The following is an 18196-nucleotide window of genomic DNA, read 5'->3' as shown; positions in this document are numbered from 1 at the left end:
CGGGACCAGGTGATGGGGGAGGGGGGAGGTTTTGGCACAATCTTTATCTAAACCTTTACAAGTTAACCTCATTCCACAGTTGAGTGAAGAGAAGCCCCTGAGAACTTTTCTGTTGCCCTTGCAACCCTGCTTGTTGTATAGATGGTTATCTGCAGTAGGCTCTCTCAGCCTGAAAGGTCACACAGTGGAAGAGATTGGTGGAAACATTATTTTAAGAGCGAAAACACAGAGAAACACACATATTCTAGAAGTCTGGTAGAAGTGGTCTGAAAACACCAAGCTACAGTTCCCAGCATCTTTATCATACTACAGTTCCCAGGGTTCTTGCGTGGGGGGAAGCCATGTGCTCTTAGGACAGAGGATGGTTGTTCGAGCATATGCGCCTCACAGAATGGCTGTCTTTGCCATAAAGAATGTATTGAGGACCTGGCCACACAGGGGCAGGTCCGGTCGGCCTCCACACTCATGCGCCATGCTACTTGACTATGCCCCAGCAGCATCATTGGGGTGCTCAGTTACCTTGCATAAGGAGGCTATGCAAGGTGAGCGCATCCTCCAAGCATTGAGCACTGGTTCAGGTACTGCCCTGCCTTATACTGAAAGGACACACGTCGCGGGGGCTGCAGCCCTATACAAAATCACATCAGAATATGCCCCAATGGAAATAGTGGCACTTGCTACTGAGTTAATATGCACAGGTTTTCACTATCCATCCTGCCAAACTCATCACCTGCATCCTGACTTGCATACTTTGCTCACTTCACATGCACCAAACTTTTGCTGCCTATTTGCAAGCCCTTTGCAACTTTACATTTTAGGTGTGTATTGACCAACTTCCAATTTTCATTCAGCAAAAAATTACATACCGCTTGTTTGGTAAACAAAACAAAACAAACAAACCACTAAGCCGTTTATTTATTTATTTTTTAAAACCCCCAGTCGTCAGCCATACATAAGGCTACAAAAGTTGAACTGAGCCCTGAAAGGCACAGCAAGGACCACACAAGGCCTCTGTCGCCTACTCTGGCTACCTATCCCCATCTCTTTGCAGCTTTCCCTCTTTTCTTCTAAAGGAAAGGAAAAGCAGAGGAAAGCGAACATTGAGGGGTAGGGGACAGGAGGAAGCTAAGCAATAGAAAAGAGCGAGGCGGCCATTTTTTTGAGGCCCTCGCGCGCTTGGCCGCGTCACCTCGGCGCGAGTTTTGATAGGTTCGCTTCGGGGCTGCCATAACCTCGGTTTCTCGGCCCTTGCCCAATTCAGCCAATGGCGGCGGGGAGGGCGACGAAAGCGGGAAATGGCAGCAGGAGTTGAAGCAGGAGAAGGCGGCGCTGCCCTTTGTCAAAGAGGACGCCACGGAGTGTGTGTGTGTGTGTGTGCAGAAATAAAGCCCCCGAGGAAGAGAAGGAATAGGGGGGTTAAGTAACGGAAGCCTAGCCTCACAAAAAAGCTACGAACCGAAGCTGCCATGTTGTCACAACTGACCATACGAGAGGCCCTCCCCCTTCCATCATCATCATCATCATCATCATTATCATTATTATTATTATTATTATTATTATTATTATTATTATTATTATTATTAAAAAGGACGGCGATAAGGAAACCTAGATAATGGGTTCCTAACCCAAACCATAAGTGTGGAAACCGACTATACAGACCGCAAGTTTTACAGGCTCTGTCTTGGGGGAGCTGAAAGACAGGGAGATTTCTTTTAAAAAATGGTTAACCAGATTTAAACGCACAGGAATTATATATCTGAGGAGGGGATCCTATATTCAAAGCATAGAAGACTATAAGGTGGGGAGGAAGCAAGTTTTTGAACGCTTCTCCCCTCCCGCGAAGGACAGATACTGAAAGGAACTAATGAACCTCAGACGACCGCCAGGGCTATATTTGTGCCCCAAACCATCCATCTCCTATGAGCAGACCGAACGGCTTTCAGTGGCACTTGCAGCCCGGACATTTACTCCGATGGAAACTGGCAGCCGTGTGTGAGTGCAGAATTACAGCTCCCAAAGCCTCATCCTAAACTGGCTGGGATCGCAAGCGCCAAACTTCAGTGATCTCCACGGGATTCCATTCACGGCCGATACATTCTTTAAAAAGAATATATTGCAATACATTGCGACATGCAGCCAGAAGGAAATCCCATGGAACTCAGTGGGACTAGCTTCCAAGTAAATATTAGCCCGGCTTGGGCGACAAATTGATTTAAACACCGGTGACATTGGGGGATTAGACGGTCCCCATGGGAACGAGCTGCTTTAATTGGCTGGCGCATAGGCTTAAATATTTTGTGGATCGTTGGTAGTTTGAATTGGTTAGAAAGGTTGGAAGATTATATTCACAGTTGGCTTCAAGAAAGGAAAGCTTGGCCATGCTTTCTTGGAAAGGAATCCGATTGAACGCGGTGGAGTTGACTTTCAAGGAAATCATGTTTAGGATAGTGGCGTCAGGGATGCTTTTCGTTGCAGGGGGTGCGCGTGCGCGCGCCCGTGTGTTTAGTTTCTAAAATGAGAGGTTCCTGAAAGTCCGTGCCTTCTGCCATAGAAACTCTGCCCCCTGATCCGAAGGGCGTGGGGCTTGCTGTGTTTTCTTCGCGGTGACAGAGGCACTCTGCACATGTAGAAAAGTACTCTGTGATTACTTCTAAAGGCTGGTCACCCCTGGCATTTAAAAATAAATCCCTGGCTGCCAACACAAGCCGCTGCCGAGCCTCCAGGATTCACCCCACCCACCCCCAAGGCTGGGCAGAGCAAGAACCTGGAGGTGGAGTGGGGGGGCGTGCAGCCCTTCAGCCGGGAGAGTCTCTCTGAACATCCTAGCTGAGAAGTCAGAGGAAAGGGAGGGCGGATGCGGTGGGGGTGGTGGAGGCAAGATAATGAAAGGAATCGGTGGGGTAAGAGGAAGGCTGCAACCCCAGCACGGGGGGGGGGGGGGCGGAGAGGAATGATAGTGATGCCATCGGGAAATTGGAAAGGGAGAGACCGAAGGAGGGAGGGATAGAGGGAGGAGACTGACAGAGAGGAGTCCCCTGGACTGGAGAAGGTGCAGCAGCGAGTGTGCGAGTGTGTGAAAGAGAGAGAGAGAGAGAGAGAGAGAGGCAGAGAGAAGAGCTCAGGCAGAGGGTTAGGGTAGATTTCCAGAGCTCTTAGAGCCGATCGACCAGCCCGCTGGAGTCACTATTCAACCCGAGTCCCAAACACACGCCTCACTAACTACTTTACAGCCACTTTCATTGATTTTCTTTATCAAATAAACATAATACCCGTTACAGCAACACTTCCTCTTCACGCAGCTAGAATGCCACAAGCTCTGATTGCTGCATTGCCCCGGATTGCAGCAACCCCCCTCTTTTTCTTTTACCTAAATAGTAAAATATATTATGGCTTGCAATTTTTTCCCTGAGATCTGGAAAGCGCGATATGGACTACATAAATGGATTATTAAGGGGGAAAGCGCCCCCCCCCTTTTCAGTCTTAACCACCTCCTTGCAGTCTACCACGCAGGCACAAATTTGTTCCTGTAATTCAGATGGGGCTGGTATATTTACATATTTATTTTTACTAATAGATAGTAACTCGATTGAAAGGGCAAAGCTTTCTGTGAACACTGGTCAGGGTTTCTTTTGATAGAGGGAGAAATTAGCATAAGTTTAGCAGTTTCCCCTAAATTGTCAGTCTAGTTGAAAATGTCAGTTTTTAAGTCAATTTCTCTTAATAAAATGTTTTCCCCCTAAAACTAGGTCCTCTCAAGAGCTGTTCTGAATCAGGTTTTCTATATATGTCAAAGGGCTGTTGAATTATTCATTATTATAATTACTATCATCATTGTCATTATCCCTTTCCATGTGGAAATAATTTTATTATCGTAATTTGATATCTGAAGAATTTCCTGTTAGTCGTTTGATAAGATTTTTTTCTGCCGAAAAGAAAAGTTTTGTTTAGAAATGAGAGGGAAATGTTTTAAATGCCTTTATGTTTGGTATAGATTTCCGTTTATCTAATCGATCAGGATGCCAATAAATCGATTAAAGGTTTAGTGTTTTACAAACAGCCGTTTTGTGCTTTTTGATTTTATGTTTTGAATGATTTTACTAAAGCCAGTGGTTTTTCTAATCGCTTGCTTACCCAAACCCTATTATTCTATCCTTTTTATTATTTGCACTTGCAGTTTAAAGTGCATCTAATGAGAAAAAAACACAAATGAAAAAGAACTACTGTAATCTGGTTAGATGACTTGGTGCCCATAGTCCATGTATTTACGCAAAGCCCTTTAAAATCTTGGTGAATTATATGCGATCATACAGTGATTGCAGAATATTAAATTAAACTTAGATAAATCCGCATTGAAGGAGGCAGCACCCAATCCTGAATTTATTTCCCATTTTCTATAACAGCATCACTGCGCTCCTCTCTTTGCAATGACAATGTGCCAAATCTAGGCATTTTGAAAACATTTTCCATATGCTTTAACTGGAGACTGATAGACAAAGAAGAAAAGGAGATGGGCTTTTTCCTCTTGAGGTATATTTTCTTTAACTTTTTCATCAGGCTTTTCTGATCGTCATCAATTTTAAACAAAAAACTGAAAATCGTTAGAGGCTTGTTTTTGTGTGTGTCCCCCTCATTTTCCCCCTTGCTTTGCATCCCCCCTCCCATAATCAGTTCCTGAAGAGTAGAGTTTCAGTTAGCCTTTAATGCAGGACTATAAGAATTGTCATTTCTATACCTTGGCGGACAACATTTTTGAGAGAAAGCATTGATTGATTTACTTTTCGCTTACTGCTTTTTATAATTAAATGTGGTTTAAATTATCCTCTTTTTTTCGGTAAGTCGGATCAGATGTTGCTTGCTGGAGGCTTTCTTTTAACGGTACTTTTAATTTATGTGTAGTTTTTACGGACAACACAGAGGTGGTGGCTTTTATTTAGTTGTAAAATCTACACGTTTTCTTTTGAAAACTTGGCTCCTTGGGCGAAAACAACTTTTTCCTGGGCATTTTATAATCACCGTTTGCCGCAGAGGTAGTTTAGCATATTGTCTTTAACACCAGAAAGATTCCTGTTTTATGGGCACTGTGAACTGTTGGATCTAGGTATAAACTTACTTTCTTGTCTGTGCGCTAAGGTGGGTAATTTTATTGGCTTTTGTTATTGTTTGTCCTTTTTCTGATCCGATCGCTGGAGTTGGGGTCTCGCTTCCTTCCCGCTTCTCCCTCTTTCTCTCCTACCCCCCTCTCCACACACCCCAGTCCCCGCCGAAGAGAAGACAAAAACGTTTCCCTTGGCTCTGGCCACTGTGCCGGGAAGAGGCTTGTGGCGCCGTGGGGAAGGGAAGGGGTCCTTTGGCCAGGCGTTGGGTCGTTCTCCAGGATTTGCATAAGAGCTCGCGAAGTGTCTGTGAAGTTGGCGCATTGCTATTGTTGGGGTCTAGTCCTCCTGGGCTGTTTTTGTTGATAAACACGAGGGCGGTTGCCGCCAGGGGAAAGGGAGGTCAAAGCAGTGTCAAAGCTCTGACCTCTAAAAGCCCAGAGGGCGCCCGGCTCCTTCACCCACCTTTCTCAGTGCGTGTGTCTGGGCGAGGGGGTGTGTGTTTGTGTGTGTATCTGTGTGCACGCGCGTGTGTGCGCCCGCGTTTCCCTTTCCCATCCAAAGCCAAGAAGCTCAGGTTCAGGGTATTTAAAGCCCGCGACCTGCTCCAGAAAGCAGCTGAGCAGAGAGCTGTTTGTTGTCTAAGGGCTCCCGAGGAGAAGGAGGAAATGCTAGCGAGAGCAGCTTTGATTTCTGGTAGCGTCGGGGACCGGGTGGGGGTTGGATCTCTTTTTTTTCCTTTTTGCGCAGCTCAAGCCACCACCATCACTACCCCAAAAGGCCAGTCAGGGGCTGGGACTCCGATGGCAGGCACGATTTCGTCGGGATGCGTGGCCTGGCCGGATCTGATCGCAACCTCCCTCCCTTTTCCCCTTCGCGTCGTGGCGTAACAGAGATAACTGCCGTCGTAGAACGGGCTGGGAAATGGACAGTTATATTAAATGTATATGGTTACGTGTTGATGTTGGGTGTTGTTGTTTTTCCCCCAAAAAGAAAACAAAGCAAAAAAAGAGAGCTGTCATTTCCCCTAATCTGACTAAAGAATCTGCAGAGTTCGGGGGCGTTTTTCTTTCTTTCTTAGACTGACAATCCTTGCGGTTTCGCCCCTCGTGTCAACTTCCCCTCCTCCCCCAAAAGGTCCCGAAGATTGCTCTCAGGTTTTGTGTTTTTTTTAAGCGTGTTTTGAAACGAAGTTGCTGAGTTAAACAAAAAAATGTTAGTTAACATACTGCCTTTGTCAAATAGCCCCGGGAGGAGGAGAGACAACAAAAAGGCAGGAGGAGGAGGGGGGTCTCGGGATCTGAAAGTGTCTGTAGCTCAGATAAAGGGGTCTCTAACACGGAGATCTTGTAATACCTCGTTTCAAACTGAGCTCATCTATAGACTTAGGGAGCGCTTTCAAAAGGCACGGATCCTCTTTCCCTTGGGCTGGAGGGGGGGAGGGGGAGGCGGGCCGTTTATTAGGGAATTATGTCGGGTTATTAAAAAGAGGGGAGGTTGTAATTATGTATATCCTCCTCCTGGCCCGGGTGCGTCCTCAGCGCCGGTTGGGGCGAAGGCAAGGCGACTCGGAGCAAAAGTCTGTCAGCTGCCCTTGGCCCCGTCTTTGTCTGATCGGAAGAGTGGCCAGAGCAGAGCTGGCTCTGAAACCCGCGTCCAGGAAGTTGCTTCTTCAACTCCTTGGGGCTGGCATCTGAGACGGGGCATGCCCACCCCCCGCGTGTGAATCCAGAGAGCATCATGACCACGATCTCTCTTATCTATGTCTCTCGGAAAATGATAGTTCTTTCTCTCCCACCCCACCGCACCCCTTGAGGAAAGGAACCCCCCCTGTGCCTGGGTGGGTTGCCCTGAGGATAAGTATGCCTGAGAGGGCTGCTTGAGGGACCGGGTTGGGGGGGGTGGGGAGGGAAGGAGCTGGAGAGGTGAGGCATAGGTCTTGGGGGCGATTAGCTGAGCGAGCAAGAGGACGAACGAGCCAGTCAGGGAAGGGGAAGCAGCTTGCAGCTCTGGCCGAGCTTCTGGGGGAACCCTCTTGGAACAGCCAGCCAGCCCACCAGCCCCCGGGGTGCTCCTGCCAGAGCCGCGCTCCGCTCTTATCATACACACACACACACCCCGCCGCCATCCAACCTGCTGCTGCCTCTCGGAATTAACCTCCTTCGATTTTTTCCTAGCTACGTGGCTATCCCCGGGTTTCTTCTAAACTGTTAACATCCCGGAGTGCCTTTTCCATCCAGATAGCTAGTATTTTAAAGGGGGGGGGGCGGACGGACTAGGGGCTGAGAACACAAAGCCGAAACAGAGGTGAAGGGGTGGGGTGGGCGAAACAAAAACGTTAGGAAGGAATAAACAGTACTGGAAGAAACCTGGAGAAAGTGGACTATCCTTCCTCAATTCCTGCTCGCATCCCCCTTTGTTCCTTTAGCTGGAAACCGCCACTGTTAAAAAGAAACTACAATCATTCTACGAAAGGAGGGGAGGAGAAAATGTGCATCAGAAATGCCTTGTGTTGTCAACAGACCTTCGGAGCTTCTAGCAGCCTTGCTTAAAAAAAACCAAAAACAGTAGAAATATATAAAACAAGGATTTTTGCAACACCTTGCTCTTGGTTTCCTTATGCTCCTGCTACGTAAACTGTATCTGTTTCTTCACTTGAATCTGAACGAGAGGCATTGTGCTCAGGTGTTTCTTCATCAGACTGGATTTAATTGTCTCCAGGGCTAGGAAATGGACTGCCATCCTTCAGACATGTCTTTGAATGGCCAATGCATTCTGCTAGCTTAGACTCCCCTTCCGCTTCAATAAGAGCCAAAGAGACCTCTTTCTGTCCTAAGTTCCCCGATCTTACTGAACGGGGTTGGGAAATTTCATTTTAGTCATTGTTAACATCGCTGGTCCCTCTCTGCAAACAACGATACAGACTATCCTTTCTTTTGAAACTCAGCTTTCTGATACGCGCACAAAACATGCCCATTTCCTTTTTATTTCATTGATGAGTAGGTATAACTCTCGAGCGAAAACAAGTTACTCTCCAAAAGCCTTCTACGCACTGTCTTTGACATTAATCATTGGGCTCAGATCTTGAAATTTGCTGGCTGTGGTTACTTTCCACTCAGTTTCTACGAAGTTTCACTATGTTTTGGTTACCCACGGAGAACTGGACTTCCATGTGGGCATTTCCCCCTCCTCTCAAGTCTAAGGGACCTTCACCATGACCTTAAAACATCTGTTTTTCTTACTGCGTCTCCCTATCTCTGGCCTATACAGTGTCTTTCCTGGCAGGCCCTTCATTCATCATCAGGTGGATATTTCCCTCTTAGTATTAGCTCCAGGATTTGCCAAATGTTTCTCTAGATCGGACGGTTTAAGACCCCTAAAAGATGCATATTTATACCTTGTTTTTATGGAGGATTGTGTTAAACCTTTCTGTTGGTATTTAGTGCTTAAGGCCTAAGACAAGGTTTTGACGTGTATCCCAGGAATCAGGGACTTCAAAGGCACGTCAGCACGAAGGTTATGGTTCACCTGCGCAGGGTCTTTGGGATTGTAAATATCCTTTATATTTAAGTCTTAGTTACTGATCTTTTCTGGCCTTTCCATTTCTATAATGTTGGGGGAGGGGGAGTAGGTGTCCCTGCGGTGTGTTTGGATGCTCTTTTAATAGACATGATTTTTAATCTTCACTAGGGGGTATTTAAAAGTATCTGGATTCCTACTTTTAGTTAATTATATTTTAATGAAAGTGTCACTCATATTCACATCACATCTGTAGTATTAGGTTAAGATAATTAGATTTTCAAATGAGAAGCGATTGCTTTCCGTCCCTTGCAAGAGAAGATTTCTAGGAGATTTCTATTTATAATGGTGTCGGTGGATTATTGTCTATAGACCAATACAACTCTTCCTTTTCATATAAAGCAGTATCTCTGGTAAACCTAAGGAGAAATATAGACCCTCTCTCTTTTTTGCTTCCATAGGGAAAAGGCAGGTAGTTCTGCTGGAGTAGCATTTGTTTTTTAAAAACCTATTTACTACTGGTATTACACTAAAAAAAATCCTGTTTGTTATTATAAACTTACTTTTGTTGAGTTGTTGGACCAGTTACACCAGGGAGATTAAACTGCCATGTGTATATGCAATAATGCATATGTCATATGTGTATACATGAGCTACAGATGCAGAGATATATAATGTCACCGTATGCACAATATGTGTGTGCAAATAAATCCTCAATAATATGTAAATGATTCTCTATGGCTATAAGAGCAGAAATTTCCGATCTCAGACTCACTCTCTTTCCATACAGAGGCGCATTCCACATTCATTATCCCAGGCATATTTTCTTCCTTTAAAAAAAAAAAAAGGAAGGGGGGGAGAGAGAAGAGAGAGAGAGAGAAAGAAAGAACTTCCCTGGTGGGAGGAATAATTAATTTGCACCCATATCTTTTCACATTCCTGAGCAGTTATGAACAGCAAATCTTCTTTCCTTCCCCTCTGCCTCTTCTCTCTCTCTTTAATTTTCCCCAGCCATCTACTTTGTGTGTCTGTGTGTGTGTCTGTGTTACTAATGAAGTTTGCAGACTTGTGTTTGTGTCCACGAGCTGCTTCCCTGCTGCCCGCTCTGCTTTAGGGCCAGTGGTGTGGCTCCCGCAGCCCCTACGAGCCCCCAGCAGCAGCGGCAGTAAGTCCGGGCTGCGCGTCATTTGCAGTCTGGAGAATGTTGATCACCTCACTAATTACACCTCTCTCTCTCTCGCTCGCTCGCTCGCTCTCTTCTCTCTTTCTCTCTCTCCCCCCCCCCTCTCTCTCATTCCCAGAGTGCATATCGGGAATAGACACACAAAGACATGCGCACTCAACTTAATCAGCCATTTTTTTAAACAGGGCTAAAACGATAATAATTAGCAGAATAAAGACATATCGGATTTTCATTTCCTTTCCTCCTTTTCCCAACCCCTTCACAACCAAACAGCGAGACCGCGGTCGCCACATGCTTTAACAACTCCCGGACCCCAAAGGACCGCTCCATGCCCCCCACTTCTTGCTCAATCATTTTTATTTCCACCCAATAAAGTTGGAGGATTATTTTTTTTTATTTTTTAATGAACCTTCTGTCGTTTACTTGGATGTGATCAGCTGTTAAGTAAATAAAGCAAAACAAAACAGAGAGGCGAAGATCCAGTAAGAACTGCGAGGGGAAATGGAAAGTAAGTTTTTTCTTTAACTTTTATTGAGTAGTTTGTGTTAAATTTAGGTCGAGTATCGATTATCTTTCCAGGCTGATCTTGCACAATCTTTGATATTTCGCTCTCGCTCTCCCTCTCTGCCTGCCTCTTTCTCTCCCTCTCTCCCTCTCCCTCTCTCACTCTCTCGCTCTCACACACATACACACACTCCCATCTCCAGATCCTCTCTATCTCTCCCTTTCTCGCCCCCCTTTTTTTACTTCTTTCCCCATTTTTAGGTACCGCTTTACGGGAGGAGGGGTTCCTTCTTTCTCCCTTTCTTTTAAATTCCGGGAGGGTGGATGGGGCTCGGGCGGGGGTGTCCGGGGTTTTGTTTTCCCCCCTTTTCACGCTGTAACTTTCGGATTAAGTGAAGGACCTTAGACGTTTTGGCGGAAGAGAATCTTTTCGGTGGTGTCTCTTTTTTCCCTTTCTTTCTTTTAATGAGCTGGGCAATGGTCTTATTTGGAACCACGACACGGCTGTCAAAAGTACTTGCCTCCCTCTTCCCTTCTCCCCCTCCGACCCCCTCTAACCCCGGATTCCGGAGCGCGGTGCCTCTGGGGAAAGTTTGGGGTGCCTTTGGGGTCAGAGACGCGTCTTTGGCTTTCGATGCGCGGGGTGTGCGAGCGGCGCTGGGCTCCGAGGGGCCCCTCCGTCCTCCGCGTGTGTTTGTGTGTGTGTGTGTGTGTACGCGCCGGAGATGCGGGGTGCTGTGCTTTGCGGCAGCCGGGCTGGGCGAGTGCCTCGGCAGGCAGCGCGGCGAGGAGCCCGTTAGAGGAGCGCTCCGCCGCTCGCTTCCCCGGGCTGCCCGTCCCCAGCGCGCTGCGCTGCGCCCCGCCTGCCCACACCCGGCTCCGGAGCTGGCTCGCCGGAGGAGCTCCGCTCGCCGCTGCCTGCTGGGGCTGGGGCTGGGACAGCTGCGCCCGCCGCTTTCCTTTGTGAAAAGGCAGCCGCGGGCTTCCTCCTTCCCTTCCCCTCCTCTGCGCTCTCTCCCTCCTTTAGTTGGGGTTCCTGCGTTGTTGGAATCGGACCCTGGCCAATTTTTTCCTTCCTTTTTTTAAATGTATAAATAAACCATCGCTTCTTTTCTTCACCCCCCCAACCCCACCCCACCATGCCCAATGCGGTGTGTGAGCCCAGTCCGCCCCTCGCCCTCTCCCGCGGCGGCTCCGGGTCTGGCTCGCCTCGAGTGCATCTCTCCTCCTTGCGCCGCGGCTCAATGGCAGGCGCGCCTCGGCTTCCCCTCCCTGCGTTTGCAACCTGACCATCGCCTGTAAACATGGGGATCGGGAAACTTTGCCCCACCGCTGGCGGCTGGCGGCTTGTGGCCCCTCTGCCCTGCCCTGCCCTGCCCGCCCGCCCGCCAGCCCCCTGCCCCTCGCCCCCCGAGCGCACGCTGATGTCTTTCTTTTGTTACCTGCTAGCCGGAGGGGGAGGGGGGTCTCGATCTCACCGGCTGCTCGGGGCACTGGGCCCAGCCGAGAGAGGAGGCTCCGCGAGCCGGGTTCAGCCTCCGCGCCGTCCCGAGGAGGCTTTTTCGCTCCCATTCAATAACGCACACCCTCCTCCTCCTCCTCCTCCTGTTCTCCTCCTCCTCCTCCTCTTCTTCCACCTTAGGTACCAAGACATACATCGCAAACATAACACCCCCCCCCCCTTCCCGCCCTCCCCACCACAAAAAAGCCTCTCAACCCAAAGACAACTTGCCAGGCTGAAGATGGTGGATTTACATTGAGCCAGACCCCGCCAGGGTCACCCAGGAAGTCTGACTATCCCTCTATCTGACAGTTGCATTTCCTCTCCTCCATTCCGATCGCCTTTTTCATATTATTATTAACCCTGTTCCATTTTTAATCAAGGATCAGGTAGCTGGCAAAGGAGAGGGAGAGAGAGAGAGAGGAGGAAAAAAAAGGAGAGGGTTGATGATGTTGAAGGTGGATAAATATCTCCTATATTTATATTTGAAATTGTGATTCCCCTTTGGAAGGATTTCCAGTGGCTCGATCCTTAGGAGCGGTGGTTGAAGAGCAGATTGTAGTTTATTCTCTCTTTGAGAGTTTGGTGGATGTCTCAGTGGATGGATGGAAGGAAGAGGTAGTGAGCAGCAGCCTTGGAAGCCCTGCCTGTTGTTGGTTAGATTGAGGCAGAGACTTGGCTGCGATTGGGACACCACTGTGACATGGGCATCGATCGCTTCCATTGAGAGCAATGCAAAAACACAGTCTGGGTATGTAACACTCTCAGTGCCATCAACCCTTGTTTTACTTTCTATTTACTGACAAAACTGACAGAACAAGGCAAGTGAGAAGGGACTTTGCTTTTTAAAGGCTAGATAGGAAAGGGGGCAATGGAAAAGACTTAAAATAAACAGGACTGGAGGGTTGGAGAAGAAAAGAAAAAAAATATTTTTTTAAAATATGATTGTTCCATTTTCTATTCAACGCTACTTTGAAGGAATTTCTTTCTCTTCTGTGCTATGGGATTCTAGAAAAAAATAGAATGCAATTGCAGTAACTGTAATACTGTAATAAAAAGCAATCCTTGCCACAACAGCAAATATCTATATCTGTTTATCTGTATATCTATATCAGGCTGTTTCAGGCTGCAGGAAGGCACACCAGAATAAAAGATGGCTAGCCAGCTGTTTTTAACCTCTTGCACCTGGCTTGAGAGCTGGGACTCACTTGGATTATTCAGTGAGCCTGGCTGAATATTCATACTGTAGGACCTACATGCTGTGGCTGTAGCATCATCTATAGGCATTGCCTTGGGCTTTGAAGGGTTTCTGCAAAGTAAACATGTATTTAGTTGTTTTCCTTCTAATGGCAATGAACATATAGGGCCAATTAAATAGAATACTTATAAATCTACAGAAGTGAAATCTACTCAAAGAACAAAGAAAGGTCAAGTAAACCATCTGTATAAGTCACAATAGCAGTGGTGGTAGTACCTGCTGGTAGGATTAGGAGTGATACTACCTTAAATGCAAGCTTGTAGGGAATACATCCCTTGTATCTTTCACAATAGACATAAGGTTGTGTTTATATAAAGATTTTATTGTTCACCAGCAGAGACCATGTAAAGAACTATTGAGAAAATCACTGTTTAATATTGCAGAATTTACTGCTTCTATTCTGACTATGAGCCTAAATTTACACAATGGAATTTGATTATCTCTAATAACAGTATTAGATCCTGCACTGGATGGATGAGAATTGAGGTGGTTTTGTTGATTGCAAGGGTTTAATGTTGCATTTCAGAATCTGATGTGGTTTAGCCTTCCTTCCATTAACTGGAAAACCCCTGAGGTTTTACAATTATTTCTTAAAGATAATACATTTAAGATTGCATTGGTAGGCTGGAGAAAAGTCATATAGGCAAGAAGGGAAGCCCTTAATAACTCTTGAGATTCAGACATGTTCAGCAGTTAGATTGGCTCTGACTTCACCAAGGGTCGACAATGTGTCATTTCCATGAAGCCAAATTGCCCTCTGCCTATATGATATTAATGTGCAAATCAATATTTCAGGGATTAAATTTCCCTTCTTCATTTTTTATGGTTTCTACCTCAATAAGTCTCAAGTCTATTAGAAGAGGCTGGATGATTTAAAATCTTTCACTGCAGAATGGCTTGTTGTAGCCTTGTTTCACAGACCATTTTTGGATTTTCGCTCTAAAAGACGAAAGGCTTTGCAAAGAAGTTCATAGTCAATGTAGGGGCATGCGCAATACTGTAAAACCCTTTTCAATTTAGAGATAAAAAGGTATTGAATATATGCATATATATGATATATACATTGTGCTGCTTTAAAAATATTGTGTTAATCACTTATTGATTTATTTTGAAATCAATTGAGGCTTCTTTCTCTTGTTAGTGATTTGTTAGCATTTTTATGCATTTTCCCCACCACCACCAGCATGCTTGGATTATTTTGCAGTGAGTATTATTTAGGTCTTCTTTGAAGAATATCTAAAAATAAGCATGTTAAGCTAGTTAACATAAGTGATATTAAAAGTCTGCTATTGAGGCTGAGTGATGTTAGTTGCATTGAATTAATTAAGAAAAGGGATCTTTTACTGAGATGTTAGTCTTTTAAAGTGGATGTGCATTGGTAGTTTTTATTGAGTGGTCTTTTGAATATTCATGATTAGTTAAAAATGGAAAACGATCAAGGAGGAAACCATACCTGGCAGAAAATTTAGGTCACATACAAGGTTGTGACTTTATCGCATATTGGGAAGGCCCTACTGTCTATCATTTTGATGCTGTTTTATAGGCTTAGACCATCTGGACCAAGTTCCGCACAGCTGCATTGATTTCGTATGTGATAGAACATTTTTTCCATTCAGTGTGAAATGTTCCTTCCTAAAAACATACACTAGACTCGCTTAATTTAGTCTGCTAAAAGAAATGTACATGAAAAAAGGACAAAAGGCTCTTTAATCTTTGCAAGCTGTTTGTTTTTCTTCAAGATTCCTGTCTGGGTTTGAAAAGTCGTGTTTATTGAGATGATTCTGAGGTGTGACATTAAAATAATATATGATTTCGGGGGTCTGTGCTGAGTCCTGCTCTTCTCCTTGCCTGTCAAAACACAGTTAATCTATTCTTATTTACAATTAATCTCAATAAAATTAATCTTAACTGTGCATTAGTCAGTGGCTTAAAATATCTAATTATATTCAATTAACTGCTGTCATAGTAATTAACACTGCTTAATTGCTTCAGCATATATTTATGTAAAGCTCATTAGTTCCTAGCTGCTCTTTTTCTCCTCTTCTCATTCCTTTTTTATTGCTGTCACAGCACTGACATCAAATCCAGGCTCCCCCCCCCCTTTTGAACTTTCAACATATGACAGTGACAATAAATGAATCTGTAACATTTTATTTAGCCTAATCTTGAGTGCTTTCATTTTTTAAAATGTAGCAATGCTGGGGCTTTAGAGAGCCTTCTCTCCCAGCATATTTGAAAATATTTTCTGTCTCTGTTGATGGAAATATGAGAAGCCAGGTTAAGCTTTGTATTTATAAATGAAGAGCTTTTCCTGCATCTGCCTTGGGGCTTTACCCACAAGGCAGAGCTTCCCTATTCCGAAATAATTCAAAGGGTTAAAGACTTGGCCAAGGTTCAAATTGAAAAGTGCCCAGGGAAAGTGCATGTGAATATGTACAGGTTTCATGTAATTAGTGCTTAATTATATTAACATATGCAAATTGTCAACTTTGGAGCTTGTTGAGCTGGCAAAGATCAGCCTGGCACAATTGCTGCATTGTTTTGAGACAATAATGGATTTCAAGTTGGATTGTGGAAACACATAACTAGCTATCTAATTTAACTCATACCATGGTGAAATTTCATTAGTCTCCATGGAGACTGGTTTAATTGTGCTGACTAATGTTCTGGGCTGCAGAATGTCCTAAAAAGAAAGCGTTGTTTGCCTAATCCACCTTACAATGACACTTGTTTGTACATGTTTCCTTTGTGTGACAATTTGCATATGCAAATAAATAGTTTCTCAGCCCCCATTTGTCACGGCTGTTCATTACCCATGAAGAGGACATTGTTACTAGGCTGTTACTGAGTCTCCCAAGACAGGATAGTGTCAACCAGTCCAGCCACATTCTTTCATAATTTGTTTCTGATTAATAGACCAGAGTGAGGCTCATTCTATTCAGGCCTCTGCAAAGGGAAGGTCAGTTCTGTCACTGAAAGGAGTTTCCGCAGCAACTGAAGTCCCCCCCTTCCCCCTTTTCTTCTTTGGCTTAACAGAATCATATTTAAAATATTGTATTCTTGCTCTAAGGAAAACATCTTCTAATAATCTCTAGTTTCCTAAAGCAAAAGATAGAAAAACAAAGGAGATTCGGGTTTTGGAATATTAATCCTGTTTTTGACAGAAAGGTAAACTGATATAATTGCTTTTCAGTGGAAGGAATGGGGGTTTATACAAGTGTGAAAGCATCGGAAAGGATTAGCATTTTTTTGCATAATGAAAAGCTCTGCTGAATAGGGCACTGAATGGTTGACTGAATGACTAAGATGAAAGGAAGATGAAAATGCAAGCTTCTCTTTCTTTATGCCTCTGCTCAGCTCTCCCTAAAGTTATGTTTGTCCAAGACTTGAGAAAACAAGCAGAAGCTCAGATTTCAGCAACTTTATAAGATGCCTTGAATTTCCATCATCATGCTGATGAATATGTATGATAATGGTGCTGCTAGAAGATGATAGACACAGGTTTGTAAGTAGTAGCAACATTACAGACTAATCAAATATTGACTATTGGGTATGAATCTTCTCAGGGCTTTGCTTCTGGGGAGGGGCAAAGGTGAAAAAATATATTTTTAAATCAGAGGAATGTGTACATCAAACAATAGCAATAAGCTAAGTTTATTGAAGCTGTTATATGTAGGCATAGTTTTTAAGTTAATAAATGTTTTAATTGTCTTTTAAATTTTTTTGACTGTGTTTGAACTGTGTATTAAGTGGTTAGTAACCATTTCAAGGATACAAAATAGGAATTGCATCAGTTTGATCCTGTCGATAGATAAAAAATACTTTAGATAGAAATTAGGCTGTAATCAGGTTGATTCTTAGTGTGCTTTAGTGCTCAGTTTTTGATATGTTTACAGTAGGGTCGTAAGTCATGTCACTAAGGACCCAGTCCCTACTCCTAGCAAAGTCAGTGATAAAATATCTATTGACTTAAATGGGACCAGGAGGAGGCCTAAAGCTATGACTGTAATTGGTTAGCTGTTGACAATGTGATCTGTGCTTCTAATTATGTGCTCTCAACAGTAACCGGGACAGTTAACGTATTCTATGTGTTGATGCACTTTTACAAATTAAAAATTAGTTCCATGGCACATATGTAAATCAGATGTAGCGTGGAAAAAATGATTATTTATTGGCTTGCATGTAAAATAGTGTCTTTTTCATATCCCTGTAATTGTATTTGAAGTCATCAGAGAAAAATACTTTTGAATGCACCATATAGCAACTTGCCTTATGTGTTTGTTCAAGGAACCTGTGTGTGTGCGCGCGCGCGTGTGCAATTTGAGGACTATAGGTTGTATCCAAGTAAGTCATACTACAGTAGATCCATTTAAATCAATGGACATGGCTGAAGTCTATTGATTTCAAAGGATCTACTCTGAGTATGACTTGGATACAACCAATATATGTAACTAGTTTGGTGGACTATCGCACATTTACAAAGTAAGTAAATATTTGTAAATAACAGAAAGTTGACAGCTTAGTATGGAACTATTGTCAGAAGAAGTTTGATCTAAGATGACTCATAAAGCTTTCATGTCAGGAAAATTATTTATAACTTTGTAAACGTTTATTGCTAATGTTTGTGGATCTTTGAAACATAGTTTAAAATAATAAGAAAACTGATGTACCTTCAAAGTAAAAGATGCTTTCTGAGAACTTTGGGGAAATGTGTTAATTAAAACACATTAATTTATATTGTTAAGCAAGTGACATATGTTCTAACTGGTTGTTTCCCAACCATTGCTAGCTAACACATGGTTCATGATAGTTTATGGGATGGGACATCTGCATTCTTACTGAGGATGCAGAAATCCAGGCTGGCCAGTAGGAATGCATGTACATTTATAACCCCACTGAACTCAGCCTGAAACTTACTTCTGAGTACAGTACATGGAAATTATTTTGTTGCATGAGAATATAGAGAGTGAAATACAAACTGTTCAGCGCATGTCTGTTAAGTGTAACTTCTATTGTGAAAAGTAGAATGTGTTCCTAAGTAAGTAGATTTTAAACCTTTTTTTACTGAGAAGCAAACCACACTGAGTATAACTGAGGTCATCTTCTTGTTTGTATGTGTGGCTAGCTTTGAAATCTTA

At 44.1% G+C, this 18196-nt stretch overlaps 1 protein-coding gene and 1 long non-coding RNA gene across 9 annotated transcripts in view; one reads left to right on the top strand and one right to left on the bottom strand.

The window, feature by feature from the left end:
- Positions 1 to 11870, bottom strand: part of LOC310713419 — a 36106-nt gene extending 24236 nt beyond the window's left edge. Inside the window, exon 1 of the long non-coding RNA XR_014529222.1 lies at positions 11742 to 11870. This is a non-coding gene — a long non-coding RNA (uncharacterized lncRNA). The remainder of the gene's footprint in view (positions 1 to 11741) is intronic.
- Positions 9826 to 18196, top strand: part of ZFHX4 (zinc finger homeobox 4) — a 180508-nt gene continuing 172137 nt past the window's right edge. For 7 of the 8 annotated variants that reach the window (XM_083517135.1, XM_083517141.1, XM_083517140.1 and 4 more), the window contains exon 1: positions 9826 to 10303. The gene's annotated coding sequence lies outside the window, so the exon portion shown is untranslated. Of the gene's footprint in view, positions 10304 to 12020; positions 12552 to 18196 lie in introns of those variants that run through there. The other variant, XM_083517136.1, reaches the window with a different exon arrangement.

This window comes from Podarcis liolepis (assembly GCF_965112155.1).
Source record: "Podarcis liolepis genome assembly, chromosome: 8".
Classification (NCBI taxonomy): Eukaryota; Metazoa; Chordata; class Lepidosauria; order Squamata; family Lacertidae; genus Podarcis; species Podarcis liolepis.
This window is presented reverse-complemented; position numbering and strand designations above follow the sequence as displayed.